Genomic DNA, 14,526 nt, shown 5'->3' on the forward strand with positions numbered 1-14,526 from the left:
CGGCTGCTCCGGGCCGAGGCATCGCCCGCGCCCCGACTGCGCGCGGCTTCGGGGCGCCGGCAAGCAAAACGGGGAGGTCCTGTGCGCGGCTTGGGGGATTTCGCCCCGCTCCAGCCCAGTAATTCAGGCATAATCTAATCTTTCCGCTGGGCGGGGATTCAGGGGGGCGGCAGCCTCCGCGGGGGGAGGCTTGGCCTTGAGGGGCTGGGGGGGGGGGGGAGAGGAGGGAGAGAGGGGCTTAGGTGTAGAAAAATTACAGCTCAAAAGGTAAGTCTTAACAGGCTCAGAAACGCTCTCTTATTGCCACTCCTCTATTATTTCTAAGGAACTTATAAGAATAAAAGAAACAAGTAAATATTTACTACGGCATGGCCAGCATTTTGCAAATAAAGAAATATTTGAGCCTGTAGGATCGTGTTAAATTGGATTTATCAAGCAGAGTAAAACGCAATTTAGTGCTACAAATTGGAAATTATACATTTCATTGAGATGTAAATTGCTTACACCAGAGGATGTTTGTGTTGACTGTCTCATTAAATTCTGGGGGGGGGGGGGGGTGTTTTTATGGCTACGTTGGGTACAATGATAATGTGTTACATTTTGTACAGTATCTCATTTTGCTCCAGGTTTGATTAAACAGTTTTTTCCACAATCTTTTCTTAAGCTCAGGAATGACAGAGCAGATGCTTTGAAAAACATATTTATTATTAACTAAATGCATTGATACAGCCACTGAAAAAATAATGAACCAATCTAACACAGATGTAAAACAGCTGTGTTCAAATCCTAGAGCTTGAACTGTAGCTGAGTTTGCCTCTGTATTTTCAGGGAGATGTTGGTTTATAAGGGAGCAACTTTGACTCTCACAAATGTTAAGTTCCTTAAAACTGCTGTATGCTTTCATACCAAATATAATCTTTGCCAGTTGCAAAGAAAAGTGATTCACTTGTTAAAGGATGAAGTATTAAAAAAAGCCTACTGAAAGCTGCTTTGTTCAGTCTGAAGCGCAACAGAAAATTCAATAAATATGAATGCACAACAGCAGCAAAACACAGTTAGTAGCAGGACTCTTGGCAAAAAATTAAAGGGGACAGCCAATTTTGACAATAAAGGAATATGTTCAAAGTATGCTAGAAGAATTTGAGAATTTGAGAAGTGCATGGATAGATTTTTCTTCTAAAGGATTAGTTTGAACAAAGATACCCAGAAATCATGCAGCTAAGATCTTTTGTATTGGATAGTTTATTGTGCATAAAAATTGGAAATGGCCTGAGATGGGCCCTTAGATTTTGCATTGAATATTAAGAGCCACTGAGCTCTTTAGAGTCATATGTCTCCTTGGAACAGTACCTCCTTCACTAAAACTTAACATCAAAATTTGTTGATTTCAGTATTTACTAACTTTTATGCTCTCTTTTAATGTCAAATGGTATTGCTTGTGTTCTGAGTATCTCTATCCAAAGGGTCAATAAATCTTATGTGACATTAAAAAGGACAGAAAAAGTTATTTGTTATATACTAACAATAACTTTCCTGAACTTTGCATGTGGCTTACCTCTAGGTATTTTTTCAGTTAAAAAGAAAACTGATTAATTCTAGTACCTCAAAACTGTAGATAAATTAAACATAATAACACAGGCTACTTACTTCATTAATATCTGGGATAATAGTTGTTTAAGTCCAGTTGCAGGCTTCACAAGACCAAAATGTTTGTGAAGATTCTGACAGTGGTGAAAACCCTCCATATACCCTCATTGTATTTATGTTTTGTGGCACAGCTCCTGCCATCTAAGATCCATTAATTAAGTTATATGTCGAGAGAGATGATACTACAAACTAATTGGGCCATTTTCCTGCTGAAAGACTGAGAGTCCTTTGAAGCGTCAAGAACCAAAACTCTGATTCAGCCACTACAAGGGCCCGACTCCAGGAGACTTCAAACACGTCAGTGGACGGCAGCCCAAGGGGCCATGTGTTTGGTGAATTCTCATCGCGGTACTGCCCCATCTCAGCAGTGCGTGGTTCGCCTGAAGCATCCCCAACCATCCCTGCCTGAGCAGTGGTTTCAGAGCATCGTGCTAGTGAGCACGAGCAGAAAATGAAAGGGAGGTACTGTGAAACAAAGGTCTTCTGTCTCTTTGCTGCATCTGTATTAAATGAAGGTCAAGAGAACTTTTCCGTGAGTCTCTACAGAACCTGCCTGATCCTCTCCTAAGTTACTATCCAACAGCTTTCTCAATTTTGAATCTCCGAAGCTGCCAAAACACTCCAGTATAAGTATCTGAAAAGCTATTATTGCGTACTGATGAAAAGATTAAATGTGTTCAGGAGTACTTTTCAGATGGCATAGATCTGCTCTTGCCATAACATCCAACAGTCTGATCAGAATTCACTACATTTGCTTTTTACAGTGTATACATCCTCAAGGAGCCTTGTGCGGGGACCTGTGACTCCAACTCACAACCCTTTTAGCTGCTGAAAGAGAATTATGAGCAGCTGGGGCCATGGGATGTTTAAAATAATCAATATTTGCTTCAGGGTAGATAGTTTCCCTTCCTCCACAGTATGATTTACAGTGAAGAAGCATACTCTGGGTCTCTCGTCTTTTAGGCAGCTATTAAATGCTGTCAAATGCACTACTGTTTCTGAGCAAGCATTGGGAAGCTAGACACAGATTAACCCCATACTTCTCCAACTGAACAACCCCACCCCTACACTCTCTAAATTCAGGCTGGGATATGAGAGAAAACTCAGTGATGCACAATTTCCTAGTGTCAGTGATCAGAAACAAAGAGTGTGCCCTGAACTGGGGTAATGTACGAAAATGGTCTGAATTCCTTCCTCAAAGACATAGCTCACAAATAGTAAAACCCCACAATGTGATTTCAGCATTCAGTACCAAGTACAGCCGGGCCTGCAACTCCCCCCCCCCCCCAAAGGAAAATGTAAAGCTATTGCATAATCCAGCATTTACAAATTTGATGGGTATGAGACTGTCTTTGGATGGTCTATGTTAAATGGATGGTTTATGTTAAATCCTTGTATACACTAGCTATGAATTTGTCAGTGAAGAAGATGAAATTGTTTAAGCATTTGGTACTTGAATGCACATTCTGTATTCTGGAATGAACAAGAATTAAAAGTTTTTTAGAAAGAAAGCAAAATCACATCACTTATCAAGACATTCATATACAGTGTACCTTAAAGTCATTTCTAAATTACTGTAGCTCTTCAGGATAAGAATGATATTTTATTGTGTATTTGTAATACATTTAATTCAAGGAAAATGGTGGAGTGGAAAAATGGATACATTGACAAAATTAGTATCTTTCATCTCAAATTTGAATTGAGAGCTCATTCTTGCACAGCTTTTATATTCTCTTGGGCTCTTCCTCACCAAAACACTTTTAAAGCCCAGACAAGCACTATTCCCTATGAGCTGTAACACAGCCTCATCTGCCATTATCAGCTGTGCCTAATGGATCCTAATTCGTGGATGGATGGATGGATGGTAGCAACAGGATTTGGTTGCTCTTTTGTGAGTGGACTAGAAGTACAGTGTCTTAATCAGCAACACTTTCTTTCCAACAGGGAGAGGGAAGGATTGAGAGGGTTAGTTTCTTGGGGGTTTTCTTGTGCTGGATTTAGAGGTACATTCTGTCTTCTCGCTAAAGAAAAGCTCCACTGTCCTAAGCAGTGGTTTTGTAAGGAGAGGAAGAGCCTTTGAGAAGGTTTTGCTTTGATACTTTCTGAAAGAGGATTCACCATTTTGCAGCAATCAATTACAGCAATGTTCGAGTTCCAGCTGACGTGTATAACACACAAGTCTCAAGTGATGCTGATTACCTGTAATTTCTGCTAGCTCAGTCAGAATCAAAGTTAATACTGTTCAGGAGGCTGCCTCCAAGATATGAGAGAGGCAGATTTTCTTTTCCCTTCAGTGAAAAATACCTGAAGCAACAGTCTTTCAGCATAGATGTGCTGGTAGTTTGTTATTTATAGAGTCTCTCAGTGCTTCTAAGCATATGGGGAAAATGTTGTGATACTATACAGATACTTCAGGGGCAAGCCAGCAAAATGCATGTGGTGTGGGTGATGAGCTTCAACGTGTAGGGAGTTCAGAGAGAGTCACTGCTTCCCAGTAATAGCGGCAAGATGATTCCATAGACAATAAACTGATATATTTTAGTCCGTTTCAGCTTTAATGAAAGGGTTGTTAAAGTCTTTTTGGAAGCAGTTTTTAAGAGTTGTTTTTTTTTTTTTTTTTTACAGTGTATGATAAAGACTTGACAGTTTTGGAATGGTTTAAAGTTTTTGTTTTGTTTTGTTTTAACTGAAGATATCAAAACCACGCAGTCTTTGTTTCACAATAAGGTGTCTTGGGATAACGATCTTCAATCCTTCTTACTGTGAGGGCTTACATCTTAGGTGGAAGCACGACGTGTGTAAAATCATAAAAAATGATTTCCATTCCCCAAATTAGTTTTACACTGTGGTTAAACATACTGTTGAGTCAGGCCCAGATGATGCTCAGCTTTCAGGGTCCTGAGGATGTCACAGTTTCATGACCTTTCCTGTCACCACACTTCCGAGCGCTGGTAAGAGCTGAGTTTTGCGTGAAAGGTGGGGGGGAGGGGTAAGTGCGCCTATTTAAACAGAGAAATGAAGCAAATGAAAAGGACGAGTAACGTTATCTCTTGATTGCTAGTTCTCCTACAAACATCGGTCTGAGCCAGCCAGCTCTGCGCCTTGCTGTGCTCCACCAGCCTCACCCAGCAGCGCTGCAAAGGCGGGCCTCGCTGCCCGTTACCCCGGCGCTGCGCGGGTGCGCGCCCCGCGGCGGCGGGAGGGGGAGGAAGGGCGACCTGCCCCAGGTTTTGTGTCTGTCGGACAAAACTGCTCCAAGTTAGCCAACAAGCTGCTTTACAGCGTCTCGGTTAGCGCGGACGAGAGCAGATTTTAGTAGTTTTAGTTATTTTTTAACGGTCGCTTGGTTGACTGAGTGGCAGCCCTTGGGTGCATTACCAACAGCCGATCAGGTAAGTCACGTAGTGAGGGGAAGGGAGCTCATTTACAGCCTTTGCTTCGTCAGAGCATTTTCGGAGTACAAAATCTAAACGGGAGCAGTGCTACGTGCCAGAACTCTTGATATTTTAAATTTAAAAAAAAATCCGCAGACACTATTTACAGTTTGAATAGAAGTAAGAATGAAAGCAAAGTCCTCGGGAAAGGAGGCTCCGCACGCGAAACGCTTGGTTGCAATTAACAGGAAAAAAAAAAGATCCCCACAAACCCGCCACTTTTTTGTGAATGCCTCATCGGCTGCCCCAGGCTGCGCCGCGGGGAGCGGGGCTGCGGGAGCGCCCAGGTACCGGGCACCCCCCGCGGCCGCCGGCAAACTGCGACGCCTCCGCGCACAGGGGCGGCCGGGACTGACGCTGTGCGGGGAAGGTGCCGAGACCCGTGCGGTGCTGGCGTAAACGGAGCGGGCGGCGCCGCGCTGCCGTTAAGAACGCGCCGCCTAACGGCTCTCGGGGGGCCGTTACCGCCCGCCGCGGGGCGCCCCCGAGGTGACGCCGCTCGCGTCGCCATGTCCGTGCGCCCCCGCCGGCTGTGGCGCCCAGCGCGGAGGTCCTGCCCGGTGCATCTCCCGGCGCTGGATGGCCGGGCTAGAGGGAGACGTGCCGGTGGCTTGCCCGTTAGCCTGAAGCTCGCTTCACTAGATTAGGCTTTTCTTAAGGCCGAGTTGTGTACTGGTGAGGGGGACCCCAGTAACAGCGAAGTACAATGAGGCCTGTAATAACGTACCCACTAAGTATGTTTAACTTTGGCCTTGTGGTTAGCTGTTCTAACAAGGTGCCTTTATGTTGTTCTCTGTTTATACAGGCTTGTTTATCTTCGCTGTTTCTCTTGACAGACCGGTAGGGAGACTGTAATGGTTATGGCAGCCAACGTACAGCACTACCAAAAGAGTGCGTTTCCTCCAATTCTGAATATTTATCTGCCACTTCATTGCAGGAATCAGATAATATTTCTCAATAAGAAGTTGTGGCTTTAAATGGATTTCTTTTTAACTTAGTCCATATAGTAATTATAGTTCTGTAAAACATTTTTATTTACTACCTGGTTCCTGAAGGTCTTAAGAGATGCAGCCATTTTAATAGAGGCTCATATGACACAATCACACCCCACTTTTTTCCCGTGGTGACTAGTATTGCAACTTCTCATATAGTTCCTGATAGTGAACACACCTATCTTTTCCTCCTTTCTTACTGCCAACCCCCACATTCAGTGCCAAGCTTCATAGCAAACAAAGAAAGTGTCAACAGTTGATTCTCAAAGACCTTTGTGTGGGGCTGTATGTCATTTGGAATTTTTTTTACCACCATGTGAAGTGCTGAACAGATCTTGAGAGTGATCTTAGCCAAGTGGGCTTTCTTACACATTAACATGCTTTCTTCAAAATAGTTTGGGATGACTGAAATTTCTTTTCAGGACAGGCACAAATGTCCTGCATGAACATTATTAAAAGGAAAGTTATGGTGCTCTGGAGTTAAGTATTTGCTATGATGATATTTTGTACTGATCACTATATTAAACCATGTATTCTGTGCAGAATTAACTTTTGTTTATAGGTGGTCACTGAGCTGCTTGTAACTTTCAGAAAAACTTGTGTGGAGTCTTTATGCAGATCATCTTAGAGTAGAAATAATTTGGCTTGCCAGATGTATCTGGAGGATAATACATGAGATGCCATTAGCAGGTGATTCCTATAAATTATGAATACAAGAAAAATGCTAATCCCCAACTTTCAATCTCATGACTTTCTAGTTTTTCCAACAGAGCTTACAATAGGCCTCTGTCAAAATGAGAAATACTTTGACCTAGATACCTTTAGTAATCACTATAATGTCTTCAAATTAAACCTGGCAATACTGCAGGGTGGCAATTACTGTGGAATATCAAATGCTGAACTTGTATTGATGCTTATAATACCTTTTGGAGTGGTTTTTGCTTCTTGGAATGTTTGGGAAAGTTGACTGAAGAATACGGGATTCACATCCCTATTGCAAACCTCGTTAATGATCGTACTGAAAGTATAATCAGTAACAAAAAAAAGCTGTTTTTTGTTTTGTTCTTCTATGCCTGGTGTTCTTATGAAATATTATATCTGTACAGTGCTTCTCTGCTGCTCATGGGAAGTGCCTTACTGCAAAGTTGAATTAGCTAACTTCTCATTTTTCTGCATTTATTAACAGCAATGTGGCAAAATAAACTGGTTCATAGATCAGCAGGAGTTAAAAAGTTTGCAATTTGTGGGTTACTTGGAATCCGTAGGTTACTTCTAAGGGTTTCATGAAATTTCAGAAAGAAAAGCAAGCTAATGGTCCATAGGTTTAGACATGCTAGTCAGGAATCTCTACCCCTACTGGCAAATTATTGGGATCAGCTATTTGAAAAATGCCGAAAGCTGCAGGAATGGAGAGTAAGAATATGTAGAAGTCTGCAGTTTTGACAGCTTGGGGCAAAGGAGAAAAATGTGTTGTCTAAGGCAGTACTGAAGTGGAAGTAGAATTAAGGACTACAGAAAGTCATCTGCCAAATGGCTCTCTTATCTGAATGAGGAACTGAATGAATATTGTGCTGGTGCTCTTTTGTAACAAACCAAGCTAGAAATCCTAAACTTAACTTCTTACTGGAGTTTGAAGAGCTGGTTTTTGGAAACAAAGATCTCATTATTATCTTCTCTCTTTCCTAACTTCCGAATGACTAATCTGAAAAGAACTTTGCAGGTACAAACAGTATCACTAACCTCTAGTGGATGAATACAGATTTAGACCCAAATGGGCAGAGCACAGCCAACCTGGCCTGCAAACAGCTGTGCTACCACTGGCTGACACCCAGCTGTGGCAAAGCTTCCCTCTTGGCTCAGCTGGCTAACCTGCTTATGTGGCTGCTCCCTAACCCACTGCATTCACAGTGAGCTTGGCTAGCATAAGCTGGAGATCTTTGCTCATCTGGTTTGCTTGGACTGATATGACTAAGGAGAGTTTCTGCCGATGGCTGAGTCAATAGATGCAAATGAGATGTTTTTCTGTAAACCTCTTGATTACACCCAGCATGACTGAATGCTTTATTCATACTGTATTGACCACCTGAAGGGCTTACTCTGCCTTCCACTTTTCTTTGCCTTAAGCTATCGCTAGTTAGAAGCAAATGGGTAAAGAGGAGGTATTGTTGTTAGTCATATGTTAGCCTGTTTTCATTGTCCTTTAGACAGAGTCACATTAAAAGTGGGATTTCATCCCACTTGCCACTCACAAATGTGCCTCAGTTAACTGCTGTAGTTGTTTCTGGGGGAAGAGCAAGTTGTATGAGCTCTTTTCTTGCCTTCATTGTTGCCAGGGTACTGTTAAACAACAAAGAGGTTCAATTTTGCTTGACAAGGAAGCATAGTGGGTCATGGGTACTTCAGTTTTTTTTCCCCAAAGTGAAGAAAATACCTTGAGTTCCTGTTTTAGGGTTGTTGGTGTTTATATAGTATTCATAGCCTTGCAATTTATCTCCAGTTAATGTAACAACAAAGTTAAGAAAACAACCTTTGTTTTGATTCTTTGAATGATTCATATCCCCTTTGTGGCTGTTTTGTTCAAAAATAAGGAAGGGGGGGGGAGAAAGAGAGTATATCCTAAGTACAAAGGGAGAAGATAAAAGCATCAACCCATTTCTGTACCTCCTACGTAATATTGCCATAGTAACAAAGAAATGAATGTAGCTGTTCATCACAGACTGCTGAGGTAAAGCAGACACTATTCTTATTAAAAGGAATATTAGCAAAATACGTATTTTTAAGGTGTCAATAATGAATTAAGAAAAAATGATCTCCCAGATATAGTACATTCTGTAAGCTAATAATGAATTGCCACTTTGCATGAAGGGAGGGCAATTAAGGCATTTAGCAAACATTTATAATGCTGTGTGGGAGATAAAATGCTGTGATTTACAAAGCCATGCTGAGCTGAAAAATGCAGTCACAGATAATATAATCTGACATTAAATTTACATGAGACCAACAGCTCTCTCTTTAATATATTTCTGTAATGGCAGTTGGTTGTGGCTGTTGCCAAATATTTGTACTACAGTATTGACTAGCTATGTTTTAATCCAGATTAGCATACAAGTGGGGAAAGTATTTGTGTATTTAGGACTGCACAATGATCCTGATGCTATCTTTTTAACTCTTAAACCACCTGCAGAGGGGATGAAAGTCTATTCCAAGTGTTCAGGCTTGAAAAAATATATATTATGTATATATTCCAATGAAAAAAGAAATAGTTCAGTTACTCTCAAGAGTAAGACTAGAGAAGAACAAAAAAGTGCAACCATTTCAGTGCACCAGTCTAACATCTCCATGCTTTGGAACAAAAACTTGACATTTAACTTGTCAGCCTTTTTTGTTCTTTTGAGGAAAATACACGTCTGTATTTGACCAAGTGATACATTAAAAAGAATATCTATTACTTTGCACACATTCTTAAAGGCTTTATTAATTTAAAAGTTTTTCTAAAGGCTTTTTTTTCTGCTTAAGTGTGTTTAAAATGAGGACTTGAAGGAGTTGATCAGGACTTTGCTAGCAGCCACAGCTGCCTCCTGGGACAAGGAGGTAGGAAATGGCAGCAGGAGCAGCCATTCCTAAACCCTCAGTACCCTTTCTGCCAGCCTCTGAGGCCTCTGGTTTGGATTAAAACACAACAAGAACCAGAACTGGAGGTAACAGATCTGGGGAAAGTGTGCTCAGATACCTGGGAGGATGGTACAGATTGAGGACAGAGCCAGGCTGGAGGAACTGAAAGACTGAGCCACGAAGAGCGATAGCTGGAAACTCTGCAGCTATTGGAATGGGCAGAACTGGGGACTGAATTTAGAGTGGCTCAGAGATCCTGTCAGCAAAAGTCTGTGAAACCCAAAAGTAAATTGTGTGTCTCAGCCCCTCCAGTGGCTGACTTGTGTAGCAAGTGATAAACTGAAACTGCCAACAGAGCCACTTCCTTCACTCAGGTGTGTGTTGGCAGCCAGACAGTCCTGCTCCTTCTGACAGCTGATACAGAAGGCAGTGTAATGCCACACGATGTCTTTTTTGGAGAAGATGGGAAGAAGGCTGGCATTCACTTTTTTGTTTTTGAAAGGAACAACCTAGGAAGTTAAACACACACACACACACACACACACACACCTGCCTCAATTGTGAAGTCAAGTGCACAGGAGTTAGGTATTATTTAATTAATCCATCCCCTTTAGTCATGTACTCATATACTTTTTTTCTAAGTGATCTCAGCTTCCCTTATTGTTCAAGACCTGTTGTTAATTACACAGCTGTTACATTCCTGGGAGTCTATTGTGCCCTGCTATGATGTTTTTTACAAGTTCCCTGCACTGATGACTGGAAACTTCTAAAAATCATCTGAATATGCAGACTATTTGGTGATGTGAACATGTTCTAATGCTGTTAAATTTAAGGTGCCTGTTAGAGTTACTGTGTGTCAGGAAAGACTTCTTTGGGTGTTTCTACGTGGGATTTGTGCTCCAGTTAAAGGCTGGCAAACCTGAGCTTTTGCTTCCTGAGCATGCTAATAGGGTCTTTCTTGCATTTCAGCTGCTGAGGAATCTGTATGTGTGAGGGGAACAAATAAAGATCATGTGACCCAGTCTCTTTTCACAGTTTGAACAGTTGCCTAAAGGGTATTTTATTGCTTGTCTGTGAGTAGTAAATACTTTTTCTGTGAAACTGTGGTGTACCGTGGAGCCCCAGTTTCAAAAACAATTCTTAAATTTTCAGGGGCAGCTTTGTGTATGTGGAAAACTGCATGTTCATGTGGAGGCAGGAAAGTAGGATTTGGAAGAGCTGACCCTTTTTCTTACTGGGGAAATTTGTGAATTACTGTTTCTCATCAGATTACTGTAATTAAAAGAGAGATCACACAGATTTAGAAGCAAATGAAAAGCAGGACTCCTCTTCCTGGTTCATATATCAGGCTAAAGAGTTAGAGCCTCACGTGCATCCTCTTCTCCTAGTGTAATAAACTCATCTCAGCTCAGAGAAGTAAAATACTCTCAGTCTAGTCAGCAGCCTGGTTGTTACATTGCTCTCCTGGAGGGTAAAGGAATGTGGGTCTGAACCTCTTCATGCAGAGGAAGTGAGCGCATTGACTACTAGCCTGTTGCATAAAGCTTGCCAGTTTGAAGGATAGTTTTCACAATTAGAGAGATGACGGTGAAATGCCTCTGTTTATGAGAGAACTGAGCCTCACAGAGATGGCTAAATCAGGGTTTGTAGTGAAACATGTGAGTGTAGATTTAAGAAACATTTCTCTTGGGTACTTCCTGCTTGTTACTTTAGGATTTTTTTTTTTTTTTTTTCCAATCTCTGCAGTCAGGGTATGGAAAATGTCCTTGCACCAGTGATGGGAGCATATCTTGAGAACTTGAGCCCCAGGCTCTGCTGAACACTGTCGATGTGGGTTTTGGTGTCTGACTTGGGCCTGTGCATTCCAGTCTGTGTGCTGAATGCCAGAAACTACATGAGGTAATGCTAAGTGTTGCTACACTTCAGCATGCACCTCTTTGGACTTCTGTGGATTCAGGCCCTTGTTGTAATTTGTGTGCTGTGATTCAGGTGGTTTTGCACAACAGAAATCTATGCTTAATCTTCTTGCATTTGCAAAGTGATACAATACGGAGGTTAGGACTATAAAGTGTACTTTCTATGGTGTTTAAATTCTTTAGAAAAGTAGTCACTGCATTGTCTAACACAATGGGAGAAGTGAAGCAATATTGACATGAGGCAGCGTTGGTTTGTGTGAATTCAGGACAGTATTTTATATACAGTAGGCAAATAATTCAACCCATGACTAATCAAATAAGAATGTTAGCATGCCAATGAGCAGATTCACCCTTGGGTTTAACAGTACATTTGCAGTGACTTCACAGCAATTGCATTTACCAGGGGCAAAATTTGGGTTGCATAAAGGAAGGATGGGTACACCACCATATGTACATGATTAATCATCTGCTGAACTTTTTCTGGTTTTCCTGGTGTACACACTGGGATGCTGCACAGTATAATTCACCGTTGTGTGATGTCATTCTCAGATTGCTTATGTTATTTCCTTTTCTTCCTTCACAAGCACCCATTGATTTGTTGCTCATCTATCTTGAGACCGAACTCCACTCAGAGGGTGCTGCAAGCGGCATGGAAACTTCTGGTAAAAATAAAAATACTGCCTACAAAATCTTAGGCCTTACAGCTGGAGGGTTGAGTTGCACAAACTTAAAAGGAATCCTAGGTTTGTCTTGTTCTGGAAAGTTTTCTCATGGGGGTTTAACTGCCTCTCTGTTTTGCTTTCTACGCTTCTGCCGCACTGTGCAATCTTCAAGTCCCTTTGGTGTTGGATCAGGAATAAACTCCAGAACTGTGTTCATAGGGAGTCGGTAAATAGCCACAGACTCCTAACACTTAGACTAATCTATACATCTGCTCCATTAATAATGCCCAGTGTAGACAAAAGACATGAACTCTGCTCCAGGAAGCTTACAGGTTCATTCAGAATGGTACTGCTGGGAACCTCTGTGTGTGTGAAGGGGCAAATGGGATGTCATCAGGGAACTGCTGCAAGATGGAGGTGGGGGGAAATGGAAAAATAGGGGTGACATGAAAAAGGGTAGGCAGGTGCTTAGAGACATGGCACAACAGAACAAAGAGCACCTCAGTCCATGGCACTGTTGTACCATTTCTCTTCCCTGAAACTTGTACTGTCCACATGACTCTCAGCAGAGTGATCTTGCCTTTCTGGAGAGGAGAACATGAGTACCCACACCATCCATCAACCTCTCCCTCTTTGAGGCAGGAGGTCCCTGTGTCATTCAGTGTTAACTCAGTCTGGGAGTGTGTTCATCTGCATCTGTAGTGTAATGGATGCTTATTCCACTCACTGCTTTTGATAGGAACTGTAAATGTTTGCTTCACTTCACTGCTCAGAATCCTTCAAGTGCTAGATTTTAAAATCAGATGAAAACAGGCATGAAGGGAATCATTGCCACTGATTTTAAGTTTCTCTCTTTAGCCCTCTCCTTTTAACTTTCCTCATGGCATTGACAGCATTTTGAATCTTTGGTGTATTTCTCAGCTCCAGGCAGTGTTCCTGCCTAAACTTGGGGGCTGAAGGATGTGAGTTGCTGTCCCAAGGCCGTCTTCCACTCTCCTCAACTTAACAGGTGCCTGCAGACCTTTCCGCAGGGTGGGAACAGCCAGGATTATGCATGTTTGCTTGTGTCCTTGGTAGCAAAGAATTGCTTACAATGCAAGCAGGATTATTCCCACTGTGAGCAATATGCCTATTGAGCAGTACTTTGGTGTTTAGCCAAACAGATGGATTTAACAAATAAGTGGGAGGAGGAAGTAGTGGGGCTTTTTGTTTGTTTGTTTGTTTTTAAACAAAACAAGAAGTTCTTCTTTAGATGTCAGTCGCTTCTATTTTACTGTCTTGTTGCCCTATCTGCGCCTTTTGTGTTGCATCTCTGTAGATACACTGTATCAGTCAATATTCGCTGACTTTCAAGATAAGTTCTCTGCCATTTTTTGGTTTTCATAGCGACAAATTGTACCAGTGAGAGAGAGAGAAGTTAAGTTGCACCAGAAGTGTTTTCAACAATGCCAAGTTTTTCTGTGAGATGGTAACTAATTTCTGTGTAGGCTTCAGTCTCACAAACAGAAAAGATGTGTTCAGACTAAATCTCAGATAGCACCTGCTGGGGCAGATGAATGTACTTGTTCATGATTGGTTTGTGTTGCCTCTCAGGCACTGGTGTGGGAGCACCCCCAAAGCATTGACATGAAAGCTATGCCTCTTATGATTTATTGTGGTGTTTGCTTTCTGTCCTGGGATGAGAGGATTGCTTTCTGAAGGGTTTGTTTCCTGGAATGACTTCTAGAAATTTGGTGGGCCCTGGAAAGTATCAGGTTAAGCCAGAGCTAGATCATGAATAGTCGGTAGTTTAAAATAAACCAAGAAAAAAGAACATGCCACAGATAGAATTCACTAAATTGCATCAAATGTTCCTGTATCTGGTATGTTAGTTCCCCAAGCCAGATCTGAGATCATAGGTTGGTGCAGGACAAAGAGCTCACTTGTTTTGCACTCATGCTATTAAACAACCCATTCCAGCCTAGATCTCAAAGATCAGAGCATGTCAGTGTCTTATCCTGAACCTGAGTGTTGTGCTTGTCTGGAATGCTTTCCATTTTCTAAAGCTTAGAGAAAGTCTGACAGTCATCTCCTTCAGCTAGGTAGTGCAGCTCTTCTAGTGTAGTGTGGTGTACAGTTTAGGGGCAAAATGAATGTATTTGTGTCTCAATTCTGCATTTATACTTTTTATGTGTTTAGTGATATTTTGATTTTGTTGCTCTTCTGACATTTACTTCTTTGTAAGATGCTAATGGTCTGTAACCAAGTTCAGCTTTAGTGAGAC

The sequence above is a fragment of the Apteryx mantelli genome, chromosome 3, assembly GCF_036417845.1.
Source record: "Apteryx mantelli isolate bAptMan1 chromosome 3, bAptMan1.hap1, whole genome shotgun sequence".
In the NCBI taxonomy this organism is placed as follows: Eukaryota; Metazoa; Chordata; class Aves; order Apterygiformes; family Apterygidae; genus Apteryx; species Apteryx mantelli.